The sequence below is a fragment of the Astyanax mexicanus genome, chromosome 10 (genome assembly GCF_023375975.1).
Source record: "Astyanax mexicanus isolate ESR-SI-001 chromosome 10, AstMex3_surface, whole genome shotgun sequence".
In the NCBI taxonomy this organism is placed as follows: domain Eukaryota; kingdom Metazoa; phylum Chordata; class Actinopteri; order Characiformes; family Acestrorhamphidae; genus Astyanax; species Astyanax mexicanus.
In genome coordinates, this window is record NC_064417.1 from 749,673 (window position 1) to 766,394 (window position 16,722).

Here is a 16,722-nt window from a genome sequence, read left to right on the forward strand (position 1 = left end):
GCGGCTAACCTCTAGTGCTTAGCACATTTAGTGGGTAATGCTAATGCTGCTCCAGCAGTGCTAGCTGGAGATCACAGCAGGCTACAGACGATAATCCTCAACACTTAGCGTGCTTAGCGGTTAATGCTAACGCTACTCGTAGAGTAACAACCTGATTCCTATGCTTTAAAAATGACACGGTCGGGCCCCGGGGACATGTGACGGCCCCTATATGTGACGCTACTAATCCAACCAGTATCAGTAACATTTTTCATGAATATGATATTAAATTTATTTCTGTATTTGGACCAATATGAATGAATTCAGTCATATTAATTCATTTCTCGGTGGAAACCTGCTATTCAGAGCTACAGAGTTGAATTATTAAAATCTGCAATCTTTAGGCATTATGAGTTTCGCCCGCAGCAGCGACTCGCCGCGACCGGGTCCGTTATCTTGCGTGGATTGTTATGTCTTGACCCACTTTTCTGTGGTCTTGTCTGACGAGCCGTTACGGCTTCCGACGGTTAATTTTTCAGCAATGGCACAGACCTGTAACTATAACTGGACACTGGAGTACTGACCCGACAGCAGGGGAAGAGAGGGGCGGGGATGTCTGGAGACACTCTACACTCTACTAATTGTCTCCCTTGTGCTGTGTGTGTGTGTGTGTATGTATGTGTGTGTGTGTGTGTGTTCTGTAGTGCTGGGTGGTATATTGGTTCATACGGTATACCGTGGGGCAGAACCATTTTTCACGTACCACTGGAGGTGATGGGGAGCGCCGGCAATTGCCGTCAAAGAAGCAGACACAAAAATGCTAACTAACCACTAAGCAGTTAGCATAACAAACAGTGAAGTGAAGGCAGCATCTCGCGCTGTCTTGCCCAGAGAAACATGAGAACAGAACTTTATCAGAGAAGCTCCTGCTGCTGTTCCTCGCTGCTTGAGTGATTTTATCTGAGTGAAATAGAAAAACAACAGCAAACAGCAATTATTTATTTAGAGTATTTACACCAGATGAGCTACAGAAACATTTATTCAGCACAAGAGATAAAACTCACTGAAACTCTGGATACGAGGTGCAAATAAACTTCAAGAGCACTAACTATCGCTTTTTTTTTTATATATATTAATACTGTGGCTTGAAGGATAACATTAATGCACACTGAACTGTGTAAAAATGGTTTGTTAACTGGAGAAAGAAGAGAATCATGGCTGATTGTGTGTACTGTGATTCCATTAATGGCTTCAATAGTAACATATTGTACATAGATTTTAAACTTTTGCAATAGAGCTTTTGAGAAATATCTCTTGTAAAAATACTTAAACGTTGAGTATTAGGTATTTTAGGACCTTTTTTGTGTGTTTATGGGACTATTTAAAACATTTAGTTTTGTAACAGAAGCTGTGTTAAAGTTGTTAAAGACGTATCTCTTGTTATGGTCTGTTGTTTGCATTCTTCAGCTGTTTTTCTGCTTATAAAGTAAATTTTTGGTTTCTTCATGTATTGTGCACTTCATAAGTTTTGTGGGACAAAGTAAACCCAATATTAATCAAAGCCTTAATTTTAATGCTTTGTGTTTTATATTATATATATTTCAGTCATGCAAAAAATAAATAAATAATAAAAATACCGTGATATGCATTTTGGGTTGTACCGTCCAGCACTAGTGTTATGCATTCCCAGACCCAATTCATAGAAACCCTTTGCCTAGAATAAGCCCACTGTATTACTGATGTGCACCACACACACACACACACACACACAAACACACCTACACACTGCAAATCCAAGTCCAAACACTCCAACAAACATCCTTGAACGCTGTTTTATCTGAGCTTTAAAACCTCCACCGCTCTCCGATCACCTCCGACTCTCTTCACCATTCTTCTGCTGCTTTAAATGAAACGTTCGCTCCAGGGGGACCCATTCCCACCCCCCGCAAATTAACAAAGGGATGAATAGCATGAATGGGATTAGACCCATGATGATTGTGACCCATATATTAGCTGATGGAAGGGCTCTTCAGCGCAGTGCATTTGCCGTGGTCTACTGCATGTCTTCCAGCCACCAGCTTTTACTAAGCTTCTTAAAAGCCTGCCCCTCCGGATCAATGATAGCCTCTGGGAGCGCTCTCTCTCCAGGCCTTATCTGCGCTAATTTATCCCAAGGACTGCAGAACACAATGACCAGGGCATCCTCGCTCTCCTCTTCCCTGGGCTGAGACTCAGATAAGCACAACTTCTACCAGGGAAGGTCTTACTGGAGAACACAGATCGCATAATAATAATAATAATAAATACAAAACTAATGAGAACGAAAGGAACGAAAATCACTTCTAAACTGAAAAAGAAAACTGAAAGCAGAACTATACCTGAATTCTAAAGGATGCTAATGTAATTTTGCTGCATGATGGATTGATGGATGGACAGATCACATGTAGGCTACGTTATCGACTTATCGCACAGTAATTTTCAAAATCGCGATAATTTTTGCCGACGTCGATGACAGACATTGGGTTTCTGTGAGCTTGTTTTCATGAGAACACATGAGTCCCAGCGAGTTTCAGCACGTTATTTACTGTTGATACTTTATTTTAGTTTAGTTTAGTTTAGTTCTCCCAGAACCCAGAGTGGTTGTACGTTTTTTTTTTTGGCATATTAAAACATTTTTTACAGTATATTGGAAGCCAAATGTCTGTTCGTAATTCACTGTAGAAGCAGAAAATATAGTTCAGAAGCATTTACATAGTGCCCCTTTAAAATGACAAAATTATTGGTTATCGCAATAATCACATGATCTATTTTATGCAAGCCTTGCTCAATGTCACAGGACCCTTCAGTCCTTATATAGCGATTTTTACAACTGATGTTGTTGCAAAGCAGCTTTACAGGAATGCAATCGGAGCACAAATAATCAAACAAAACACTGAACATCCAACAAAGAACCTCCAAAGAGGAACAGAGGAAAAAATCCCTCAGAAAGAGAAACCAAAACTCACATATAGCTCATACTACCACATTTTAGGCGTAATAGGGCTAAAGGGGGGGACCCATCCTCCTTTGGTCAGACAACTTATAATTTAATGTAAAAAGTCATTATACATCCATATATGTACCACTAACCAGATAGCCCTCTTTAGAGTCCTTCACTCATAGCTTTTTCTATTTAATAATCTTTACATAGAGCTAAGATGATCTTGCTGATAATTCCTGCTGTGTGGATAAGCAGATCCAGATCCATCCATCTGCTTATCGACTTATTTCTGATCTGGAGACTCTGGGCGCAAGGCAGGAATGCCAAGTATATATAGAAATATAGATTGCTAGTGTGCTAGTGCACACACACACACACACACATATCTGTTCATTCACACTCACCAAGGGGTGACCCAACACAGCAAATTCATCTAACATTCATGTTTACAGGAAGTGGAGGAAAGCCAGAATACCTGGAGAAAAGAGGAAACCCACATCACACAGACCAGGGTGTGATTCAAAGCCACAACTCCAGCCCCCTGAAACTGTGGTACATTTTTATCCAAAATATCAAAGACAAGCGAACTAGCCATTCACATTCACCATTGCACACATGGTGGAATTCGCAATTCCCGCGAATTCCCAGCAATCAAACACACACAGTGATACTGTAAAGCACACATCTGCAGAACCAAGGGTTCAAAGTTAAATCTGGATATTATACAGTACTCACAAGCCAGTGATCAATAACCCAGTGCTGTAAATGTCATTTAACCAGTGATGTCCAAATTTTTAATACATCATTATAAGGTTCTAAATCCAGAATTATGAATGAAAAACACATACAGCACAGTCATTTATGTACAGCCCCTATTCCAGTAAAGTTAAAACAAATAACATAAATAACAGCAAAATACAATGATTTGCTAATCCTTTTCAACCTATATTCAATTTAATTCACAACAAAGACAAGATATTTAATGGTTAAACAATGATAAACGTTGTTGATTTTTGTAAATATTCACTCTTTTTGAATTTAATGCTGCAGCACGTTCCAATGACGTTGGGACAGGATGATGTTTATCTGCTTGAATTGAATATAGGCTACTGGAGACGTTGGCAACTGGCACATGGCAGGAATATCATCTGGACAGAGTGGCAGTACATCATAGGCTATGCCAGTTAATGCTAACTACATTCTCCAGCTCCAAAATGTTCCCAATTTACTTTTATGAAAGAATATTGTAAATGAATTGCCAATAACTGTTTTAACAGTGTGAGACTACATTAATAAACAAGTACTGAACCTCACGAGCATTAGGCTACTGGATATACAGCCTTTGTAGTTATAGCAATAGGCTAACCAAACAGCAATAGCAAGACTTTTAAAACTAAACTAAATAAAATTTCAGCTGACAGTTTCAATGTAAGAAGCTATTATCTTATTATTTTTTTTTTTTATTCCTTACCTCCATTAGCAAGAGCAGCTTATCCAGGCTTGATTGAGGCTTAAAAAAGGTGCTGGGGACAAATTCTGTGATGGCATAATTGCAGGCTCGGGATTGGATGAACAAATTTCATTTAAGCACCTCCCCTATTGACCCAAGGTTAATGCTAACACCCATACCAATTCATGCTTCACATGTTGTTAAAAGGAAAGGTGATGTAACACAAGGTTAAACATGACCCTGTCCCAAATTCTTCAGAATATGCTCTAGCATTAAATTCAAAACGAGGGAATATTTGCTGTTTGAAAATTAAATATATATCTTGTCTTTGTATTTAAATCAATTGAATATAGGATGTAAAAATTAGCAAGTCATCGTATTCTATTTTTATTTATGTTGTAGCATCGCTCCTCTGTAGTCCACTAAACACATCATCAAATATCAGACGTTATGCAGAATTTACACCAGTGATACGTCCAGCTCTGACTGCTGTAAACCAATGTTCTGTGTCTGTAAATCGTACTTTCATGCAAATGCAAACGCAGTCTCCCTCTCGGCCTGTCTCTCTGTTTTGGGCAACGAGACCTAATTTGTCTTTGTGATTCTCTGTCTCCTCCACATATGAAACAATCAAAAAAATAGCCTCTCGATTCCTGCGCTGCTGCAGCCTCCACTTTATTTAAATTCCAGTCAACAGGCCCTGTCTGACTTTTATGTAGAATAATAATGTAACTATATCTGGGCAATATTTCCTGTCACTGCAACGCTCCATACTGCACTCCACCCAAACAATATGGTGAAATATAATATGTTATTTATATTCTCCGGGATTCAGGTGTTTTGAAATACAACCAACATGTCACCAGTATATCTGGTAGTATTGGACGGGCTGGAGATGAACTGGAAATGGCATTTTCTCTTTTTGCTTTGCTTTGTTTTATTTTGCTTTTCTTAGCTTGCACTGCAAAAAATCCATTGGCAAAAACTAGACAATATTAATGCAAATTAAGACAAATATATGTATATTAATAAAAAAAATCTGCCAATGGGATAAGCAACATTTTCGGTACCACTTTAAAATAAGACTACCTTTATAAAGGGTTTATAAATGGTTTACAATTAGTTTATTAATGGTTAATAATTAGGTTGTAAATGCCTTAAAAATCATTAATAATCAGTTATAACACTATAATACGTAGAAAGGGCGACTATGACCTGTTGTTTGTCAAATAGTGAACTATATTACACAGCCATCTAGATTGTTGCCCTTTCTAATTATGTGGTTATTAACTGATTAACTGATTATTAATGATTTTTAAGGCATTTACAACCTAATTATTAACCATTAATAAACTAATTGTAAACCATTTATAAACCCTTTATAAATGTAGTCTTATTTTAAAGTGGTAACAAATTTTCTTAGTAAGATTTCTTACAAAAAGCAATGACAAAGTCTCAAAATGAGTGAAGTAACACATAAATCAAGCAAAAAAGTCACTGTTTTGGACACAAGAATCAGAATAACTTGATTGCTGCTTGATTGTGCTTATTTTGAGTTCGAATTACTTAAAATAAGGTAGAAATTCTAAGTAAGAATGATTAAGATAATTATCCCTAAAATAAGCAAAATAATCTAACACTTACACAATGCTTAGTAAGACAAGAAGTCTTATCAGAGAGGGAAATAAGATTTATTGCCCTAATTTAGAAAATTTCACTTGCTAAAATTGAGTTTTTTGCAGTTTGTGTTTCTTCTCTTCTCCAGGCTTAGATATGAATCCAGTTTGGAGAAGACATACAGTAAATTCATAACTCATAAATTACTTCCAGAGCAGGTCGAAGCATTGCTTTGACACTAAACGCTGAATGTTGGTGGTCTTCAAGTCAAGTCAAATCTGGCTTGGACATTTGAAGAGATGTGGCTCACAGTAAACCTAAAGCTAAACCTCTTTTGTTGATTTTTGTTTCCTCATTCATCATTCTTATATATATTCTATATGCACTGCCAGAGATGACAGGCTTATTGGCATCCTCCTTTTTTGTGCTCTCACATCTCCTCCTGATGTGCTCTAATTTGTCTGGGGTTTAAAAGCGTCGACTTTGCCATGTTTTATTTTTTTTTTTTTTTTGCCGTGTCAGCTCTCGCGGCCGAGGCGCTAGACCATTGTGTGGGCCGATTAGAAATCCCGAGGTCTTTGAGATCATTTACATTTTAAGTGGCGACAACTTAAGGACCGAATTCCCGCTAATGATCCCCTCCTCGCTCTGAATATGCATGTGCGTATGACTGAGTGATTACTCAAAGACGAGCGCTTTTCGATTTCTTTGCGAGCAGTTCAATTCTACGCATATATTCTTCCTTCCTTGCCCCCTCCGCTGTGTCGCCAAAGTGGTGATAGGTCTGTCAGCTATCAAGGTACTGGCAATCCTCTTATGTGAGCTGCACAAATGAAAAGTGGAAGAGTTCCATTTGCATAATATGACTAAATAGCAGAGCGTTTTTTCCCCTGGCTGCCGGTGAATGGAGCAGAAACGGGGCTGCGGATAAAGGAGGCCTTGTCCTTTTGGGAAGCGGAGGGGCTTAGGGCCACTTCTACTTACGTGAGTATAAGAGATCTTTTCAGACAAGGTCAGGGAAACGCTGTCGTGGAACATTTAGATTCCATTGCTGTTGTTGCTCTCCTGCGCTATCTGACTCCAGAACAGGAAGAAGAGAACGGGCGTCGGGCTTATCCACATTATCTTTCATCTTTAGCCCCTCGGTAAGACTCCCGACACATGTTCGCTGTATGGGCTGCTTCCTTTAGCTGGCTTTTTCCCTCTGCTATCTCCAGCAAATATCTAAAGCTCCTGGACATTTTTTATTTTTTTTTGCCATGCACACAAGCGTGGATATCCTAGTTAAGTCCAGCCTCAGACCTGCTGACCTTTTCTATTGACAGCAGGAGTCTGCTAGGGGCCGGCGCTAAGAAACAAACAATAAGCAACAGCTTTAATCCAGCCTTTTGCATGCAACTCCCAGATCTACCTGTCAGTGTGTGCACAAAAAGTGTGTGTCAAAATGTATGTATGCATGTATGTGTGTGTGTGTGTGTGTGTGTGTATACATGTGTAAGTGATGATAATTAAGACTTTTTAAGAGAAAAAACTAAATTAAACTAAACACAAGCAATAGATCTTAAGCTAATATTAAAGGGCTAATATAATATAATTCCTGTACACTTTATAAGTGTTTATTTGTAAAAACAAACAAAAAACAGACTTAATATAAAGTAGTGTGTAATATGTATGTAATATGTGTGTTGTTTCATTCACCCATTCACTGTCCAACAAAAAAAAAAGTTTCTGCATTTTTAGTTTACTATCTATCTATCTATCTATCTATCTATCTATCTATCTATCTATCTATCTATCTATCTATCTATCTATCTATCTATCTATCTATCTATCCATTCATCTATCTATCTATCTATCTGTAAACCTGCATAAAGTTATCCAAAAGCAGTGTGTAAGACTGGTGGAGGAGAACATGATGCCAAGATGCATGAAAAAAAAACTGTGATTAAAAACCAGAGTTATTCCACCAATGATCGATTTCTAAACTCACCTGATCAACTCAAATGTTGCTCAGGTGAACTGCTGTGTGTGTGTGTGTGTGTGTGTGTGTGCGTGTGTGTGTGTGTGTGTGTGTGTGTGTGTGTGTGTAAATGCATGTATGGCTGAAGGCCCAGACACTGACTGGCACTCTCTGCAGGGTGAATCCTCTCTACACTCCTCTATGCAGTTATTCAGTCCTCCAGCTGGACAGTAATTTCTGGTTGAGATTACGCTGCGCTCGATTGGCTGCTGCGTTTCTCACTCGTGCGTGTTGGTCGAGAGCTGAGCGTGAAGGATTGTGCACAGATTGGGCTGTAAAGCCTCTCTGGGTGTTAGAAAGGCTTTCATTCATTCATAATTTACTTGTTTTTACTCCATAAGCAACAAAGCGACTGATTCTGTTGCACAGATCTGATTGAAACACAGCATTTAATGCATAATTTATTTGTGACATTTCCGTTATTTGTGTACATTTAGTTGTGGATAGAACTGGATAGAAACCACTAAATCTCTTAAAGTGACTGTCTGTAAGGTTTTGGTGAGAAAGTGTAATAGCACCTAGCATGATTTAAAACATGCATTGTGGTGCAGTCTAAATAGTGAATAAATCTGGTGATTTCCTTCAGTTTTGTTTTGGTTTCTTTGGTTTAACGATGCATGACTGAGCAAATAAAATCTAAATTTGATGATCTGATATCTTCATGTTCACAGTAGCTGTTGTATCAGCACCATTAGCAGCACTATGGTTGCTTAGGTTGCCAGAAAAAGCTGTTCTAACCAAAAAACAAAAAAACAAATATTGTATGTGACTTTGCAGAAATTTTAGAAGAAGCACACCGATGCCATTTTTTATAATATTCTGTTAATATTCCCACTACTTAAAAATACAAGTACTGTATTTTACAGACTGTAAGGCATAAGTACTATCAATAGCGTTTATTTTCTGGTCTATTTTCATATATTATAAGGTGCCCCGGAGGAAACCCACACAGACACGGGGAGAACATGGAAACTCCACCCAGATAAGGGCTTGAACCCAAGACCCCAGTGCTGGGAGGCGAACGTGCTAACCACCAAGCCACCATGCTGCCAAAGTATCATATCGCCAAGAGTATCGTTATCGGGGAATTACCATGAAATATTGTGATATTATTTCAGGGCCATATCGTCCACCCCTACTCTCTTCTACATTATTCTGCAGAGTCACGGGTCACTCCCATCATGTCAGATATTCCAGCCAATAGAGGTAAACAACACAGCATCTTCCGAACGGCCTTGAGGCGCGAGATGGCACATGTCCAACGCATTTCTGTCAAAGAGGTCAATAAAGGTGACTGAGGGAGAGAGTGTGCTGATGTGATGCAACAGTGAAAGACCACCGTAAACCCTCACAACACAGCCATGATTCAAAACAGATCAATATATCGATGAAAAGCTGAATGAATCATTTTCACCGAGCGACTCACAAAGGAGAAGGCGGACGTTTCTCTGTTGCTATGCGCTCGGTTTCCTGATTCACCCTTCAGAAGTTGCTCTGAAGATGCTGTGTGGATGCTACGATAATCAGGAGAGCATGTTGAGCCATTAGCAAAAGAGCATTTGTAGCAATGACAGAGTGATGATAATGGGCTGTGACAATTAGGTCTCTCAGGCCATCTTTGCGATTAACACACACTTTAAAAAAAGGTTGGTGAAGGATTCTTGATGAGTCTGCGGGGTTATACGAGAAGCTGCACAAACACAGAACGACTTCTGGCTTTTTTAATGATTCTTCAGATCCAGCTGTAGCTCCTCTTTTTAATTTTAAGATCCGGGTTTAAACAGCAATAACACTAAACTTACAATAACAATAATACAGATCTGATACAGAAGTGAGTTAGTATTGATAAAGACACATTTATGTAATCAGAACATCAGAATATTACAGGCAGGATCCCTCTAAACTGCACATAGGAGAATATCTAATCATTAGCAGTAGTTTAACAAAAAATAGCTGGAGGTACAACACTGATGTAAAAAGTTCAGTTGATGACTTATTGTCATAATCCTCCATCATCACTTTTTTAAAACATCCCTTTTTTAACTCTTTCATATCTCTATTTCTGCTCTTAAACTAACAGAAGAGTTGAACTAACTTCCTACCACACATCCAAAAACAACAAAAAAAACTCCAGTTCACTTTAAATTAGCGTATTTTCTTTGCTACGCAATTTTATATTATTATTAGCATTATATGGCAATAATATGCTGTATCACTATTATTTCTTAGACATTCAATACAGTATATTGTCAAAAAAATATATAATCCTTCTCCACCTATCAGAGGTTCTATTATCTGCTCTATTACACAATTATATTAGCAATCATCAATGGCATAATATGACAATAATATCCTGTATCACTGTTATTTCATGGAAATTCAATTTATTGTTAGAAAAGTAAGAATTTTATCGTTACAGGCCAATTCTAGACAGCTGAACAGAAACTGGAGCTCTTTGGCTGACATGGGCCCTATTATGTCTAGCAAAAAATAGAATATTATGGTGGTGGAAGCGTGATGGAATGTCCTACTCAACGTCCAGACCCACGCCCTATTATAAAGTTATAGCAGGACCGAAGATCGAAGGCCCACACACACACAACGCTACGCTAAAGCAGATCTGTGAGGAAGAGTGGACTAAAATTCCTCCACAGAGTTAAGAAAGTGTTGAATGTTTCAGAAACCATGATGACACCACTGCACCACTCGGCTATTCATGCAATTATATCTTTAAATAAAAGTGTTTGCCCCTTTATGATATTTTTTTGTATCAAACTAATTTAATTTAATTATAAAAATGCAGTCTTTAAATTAAGGTTTATATCATTAAAGTGTCAGTTATTATTTTGTATCTAAACTGAAAGCATTTCTGAGTGGAGAAGAATATGGATAATATACTGTGTTTAATGGTACCAGTGTGCTGAACCACCATCCCTGCTAATCCTTATTATATATTCATTTTAAAAACTGGGGTGTCGAGTCCTTCTTCTGGCCACGTCACACATCTTTACGTACTTACGTCACACTTACAGCCTCTAAAAGAGGTTTTACTGAACGAGAGCGGCTGGTGGAGCAATGGAGACTTCAGAAGAGTAAACTCAGAGCACACCTGTTTTCAATCAATAAACCACTTAAATAAAACCTGCCTAACAAAGAGAAGTAGAGCCAAAGATACCTAAAAGCTCAAAAGGAGGTAACTAAAACAGTTATCAGTTATCAGTCTTGAACAGGTTATAAAGCCATTTTTATAGTTTTGGGACTCCAGAGAACCACAGTAAGAGCCATTGGTGGTGAGCAGTGATGGACCGACCAAAATTACCCAAGAGCGCAGCGACAACTCATCCAGGAGGTCACAAAAGACCCACAACAACATCCAAATAGCTACAGGCCTCACTTGCCTCAGTTAAGTTCAGCATTCATTACTCCACCATGAGAAAGCATGACCTTAAAAAGGTGGTTCATGCAGGAAAACACTTACAGAAATTACAACAATTCTGTAAAGATGATTACAACAAAATTCTATCAAGTTACTGCAAACACTTGATTACAGCTGTTGCTGCTGCTAAGAGTGGCCCAACTGATTATTAGGTTTATTAGGTTACTAAAACCTTCATTTATATACTGCATTTTGTTATTTATAAACATTATTTGTTTTCTACACCACTGTATATGGTATAAACATGAGTGTTAAGATCATTTTTAGTGAATCTTGCAAAAACAACAACTACCTTATTCCAAAACCAGGTCCCTGCTGAAGCTGAAGCCTGTGTGTGTTTTTTTTTTTTTTATTTATGGAGGCTTCTTCTTCTTTTTTAAAGAGTGTAAGTCAGTGGAGGGTTTCCACAGTGCTTTGTGTGTGCCTGCATGAAATGAAATAAAATGGAATATAAGTGTACGGTAATGCTGCACGCTGACAGGAGCCAGATTCTACTCAGTATGAATAGGCCGCGGGACAGGGGGCTGGTAGCTCAGAAATGCAACAGGAATCGGGGTGGTGGGGGTGTGTATTCCTGCGCGAAGAGAAAACGGATTTAAATCAGTGGGGGACTTGAAGAAGACTGCCCTGCGTGGTCTGAATACAAATAAAGTCAAAGAGGAGAAATTCAAAAGCAGAAGCGTGAATAATCCTTTACGAGATGCTAATATCACACTGCATAAACACATCCCGGCTTTAATAAGCACAAATAAACCGGGTGTGAATAGCAACTTTCAGGAGCGTTCAGATTAACCCCAGCAGATGAGCACAGAGAACTTCTTCGGAGCACAACTGTGAGGAGATGTAGAACTAAATGAAACGGCAAGAAACTGCATAAAAACTGCATGAAACTGTGAAGATTTCCTCTCTGTTTTCAACACAAGTGCGTCATTCTGTTACCGAGCGCTGAACTGAGGCTCCGGACGGACAGGCGATGGAGGGGAGAATGTGTGTAATGCTTTAGCTTGATGGGCAACAATTGCTTATTCACAAAATCACCATGACAACTCGGAGGCTCACATTTTTCTGGTCTCGGCTCAGCCCCTTCCCCTCCGCAATTTCGTCCTTTCTGCTCAATCTCCTTTAATGACAATGTGTCTGCGAGACATCCCCGTCTCTCAGAATGAAGGAGAATCGCGGGCTAAATGAGGTTGCCATTCAGGACCATGTTTAGAGCTGCATAAACTAATTACTGCTGGGTGACTTTCAGGAGTGACCCCTTGGTGTGGGCTACCTGCGTCTGACATGCTGGGAATTCACTCTGCAATTAATGTCAATGTTAATGTCATTGCTTCTTACATACTCTAGACATCTGCACATCTACAGTATATAGCATTGTATACTGTATTTTATACAGCACTGTGCAAAAAAATACATTTTAGGTACTAAAACAAATTACCCTAATTCATTCATCTCAGCAATATGAGTTATGAGTAGTATGATTAGAACAGACACAAATAAACATGCATACAGTAAAACGCAACAAAGAATTCTCATTTTTAACTATAAGTATATTATATCCTGTGAGCCTGAAGCTAAAGAACAAAGTGTAGTTCCAGATCCAGATTTCTCTTCTGGATGCTCCTCAGCCAGCATGTGCTTATAGGATGTCCCGTAGCAAGCAAGTTAATGTAGTGGCATGGCTGTGAGCAGTGAATGCTGCACTTTCGACATTCAGTGTTTAAACAGCTTAGCATAGAGCAGCAGCAGAGACAGGGTTTGTTCATAGCTATGGTGGTAAATTACCTGGTTAATAAATCAGTTGGTTTGTTTTCACACAGGCACAAACCTAAATGCACCAAAATATGTACTAATAAACCTTGCTAATAAAGCTTGTTGACTCCTCTAATTGGTCAGAGCTGTCTGGTGCGGGAGTAAGGAAGTAAATATAGTAGAAAGGTTGTGTGTTCTAGAGCAGAGTGTATATCTGTGCAATATGAAGATGTATCACTGTGCGTTTAGAAATAGTGTTTTCAATAGGATGTCTCGAAGTAAACAAGTAAATGTAGTAGCGCAGCTGTGAGCAGTGAACGCTGCACTTTTTTAGCATTTAGTTTAGAACATGGAGCAGCAGCAGAGACAGAATTCCTTCATATCTATGGTATCTATGGTTGATTATGTGGCTAATACATCAGGTTAAACTGCAACTGAAAAGCTGTTTAGCTTAGTATAACTTAAAATAGTATATTTGTTAGTTGGGTCAGATCGATACCAGATCACATTCTCACCACAAACAGAACCACTCCAGAGTTGGTTTGGAACCAGATTGAGAGCACCTCCTTTAGCGGGTCTCCATGCAAGTTGTTTTGGGCCGAACCCGAGTGTGATTACTTTTTTACTTGATTTACTATATTTTCAGGACTATATCAGACAGAGCTGTCATGCCTAAGGTTTAATGTTTACCATTAAAGCTCCTAGTGAAGGTATTTGATTTACAGGTGATGAGAAAACATGATAGCAGTAATTCTGGATTTAGAAGTGGACACAAAGCCCCCTGGAGGCAGCTTTAAAATCATCTGACTTGCTTTTACAACCTTGTTCACTTGTTCTCACACACACACTAACACCAACACACACACATACAGTATATATGAACCAAAAACATATACCAAGGACAATCATGATGATGGCAAAAATATAAAACAATGCTTAATAACATTATATGTTATATCATTATTGTTCAGTAACCTGTACTGAGAATCTATATAAACAGGCCTTCCAGATTTTAAGAATACAGTACATGAACATTATTATTATTATTATTTATTTTTTAAATCATTGACAAGATTATGTTGGTTAGGTTCTAAATGTGGCTTTAGCTGCCCAGCCGAATCCTGATACATATATACAATTTTTTTAACTTATACATTGTTTATTGTGATTAATTGTGTTTGGCTTGTATGTTGTAGGCTGTAGGAACAAGCAGACTTTTCTGAGCTGCATTCTAAACTCTGTGTTGTACACAGATTGCATTTGAATTCGCATTAAAGCAGTAATTTGATTAATCAAATTCCATTTACCTCCAATCCCTATTGTTCGGAATGTGTATTTTTAAACTTTGTCGGTCAAATAATTTTGGTTGCAGAATATTTGCTGCAACTACATGTTAGATTAAATAGGATTTATTTTGTAGATTTTATTTTATTTGCTAAGCCACATTCAGGTAATTTGATTAATTATCATTAATTACGCTTTTTGTAACACATATAACTGGTTAGTTGGTAATAACCACATTATACATAGTAAAGCATATATTATTCACCATAATTAAAAAATGTATTGTTAATTATTTATTACGATATTATCACGACGAAAAACTATATCATATCAGCTACATCACATCTAGCTACGTCACAATCACAATCTCCAGCACTGCGCTGTAGTGAGAACAGCGAAAGCGACGCACAGAAAGAACACACGCAACACGCGCGCGCTGCACGTAACAAGTGCTGCCAGGTGCTGATGCCGCCACTGCCACTGCCGCTGCCGCTGCCACTGGCACGCGGATCAGCTGCCAGCAGCGCTGCTGCTCTTCTTCCCTCCCCTCCTCAACTTTCAGCAGCAGAATGCAGTTAGCCGTCGCGTAATTCACATTTTCCACACGACATGCAACGACACTGACCCCAGAACACATCACATCTCAGCCCCGGGAGAACGTGCACGCGCCACGTGCATTAAAAAATACAAAAAAAAAAAAAAAAAACAGCATCAAACCGGTGCGCAATTCAACTGTTAACCCTCTATAAACATCTAAACATGTAAATATCTGAATATCTTCACCTCCACCGGTTTCCCTATACATTTACATTTCAGTCAAATTAGCATCACCAATAAACACATATAATATAGATAAATAAATAATAATAAATAATAAACGCAGACCAAATTATCTACATCTCTCTCTAAATAAAATAAATAAATAAAACAGACTTACCTGCTCAAACGAACTACCAATCCCTTCATTCCAGAGATATTCTCCCCAAAAAAAACAACCAAAAAAACACCGGGGAAAAAAAAGCACAGCGCTCTATAATAACCGCGATAATAATCCCACGCGCCTCCGCGAGCCGCCCCGTTAAAACCCCCGTACCGATCCGCGCTGCGTCCTCCTCCGCTCCGCTCCCTCCGCTCACATTTTCAGCCGTTTCTCCTCCGTCTTCCTCCGAACGCTCGCTCCCTCGCGCTTCATGCTCGCGCTCGCGGTGCCGGCGGTCGCGCGCTGCGCGTGCACGGCGGAGGATTTTTTTTTCTCACTCTCTCTGGCGCGCGCGCTCCCTCTCTCTCTCTCTCTCTCTCTCTCTCTTGCTCTCACTTTTTTTTACGCCCGTTTTTTGGGGAACGCCAACGCAGACGCGAGTTGCTAGGTAACCAAGGGCACGCGCCTCTCCCGTCCCCGGATGAGAGCGAGACTGTTTTTAAAACAGTTTAAAATGTAACGTTTTTAATGATGTTTCATTTTAATACTCTCTCTCTCTCTCTCTCTCTCTCTCTCTCTCTCTCTCTCTCTCTCTCTCTCTCTTATTCAACAAGCTCCTGCTGGAGCTGTTCAGTTCGAATCAGTGAATCGACTCTTTTAGAATCGGTTGCCAGTCCCATGTTTTTTGTTACTGATTGAATAAGTGTATTTGGTTGTCATTTTAAAAATGTTAAACATAAAATCTCTCTTATCCGGTTTTGCTTTTCTTTTCACTCTTTTCCTCTCTTTATCTCGCGCTCTCTCAATTCAATTCAATTTAATTCAAAAAAGCTTTATTGGTGAATTGAAAAAAATAAACAACAATTATCAGTAATTATCAATGCATACATAAACAGATCACATATACATTAATCAATTTACTATGGTTAATTAGACATTAAATATTATTGTAATTGATTTTTTGGATATGTGTGTAAATCATATTGAAGCTATATGATCTATATGGTTATCTCTATATTATAACCTGCTGTCAGAACTAACCTACTTTCCTTCAGACTGTGAAATACACTCCCTTACTCCTTCTCTCTCTCTCTCTCTCTCTCTCTCTCTCTCTCTCTCTCTCTCTCTCTCTCTCTCTCTTATTCAACAAGCCCCTGTCCCTCTCCCTCCCCATCGCTCAAACCCCACTGTATTGTTTTTTGGAGCTGTTTAATGAGAATTAGTGAATCAAATCTTTTTGGAATCATCTCTCTCTCTCTCTCTCTCTCTCTCTCTCTCTCTCTCT

The 16,722-nt window shown here is 38.8% G+C and overlaps 1 protein-coding gene and 1 long non-coding RNA gene across 3 annotated transcripts in view; both read right to left on the reverse strand.

Annotated features, from left to right (window-relative positions):
- The window catches only part of nlgn3a (neuroligin 3a), a 211,982-nt gene extending 196,194 nt beyond the window's left edge, over nucleotides 1–15,788 (reverse strand). The window contains exon 1 of one of the 2 annotated variants that reach the window (XM_007228428.4): nucleotides 15,456–15,788. The gene's annotated coding sequence lies outside the window, so the exon portion shown is untranslated. The remainder of the gene's footprint in view (nucleotides 1–15,455) is intronic. The other variant, XM_007228429.4, reaches the window with a different exon arrangement.
- The window catches only part of LOC125804795 (uncharacterized), a 376,893-nt gene that overhangs the window by 281,862 nt on the left and 78,309 nt on the right, over nucleotides 1–16,722 (reverse strand). The window lies entirely within an intron of this gene.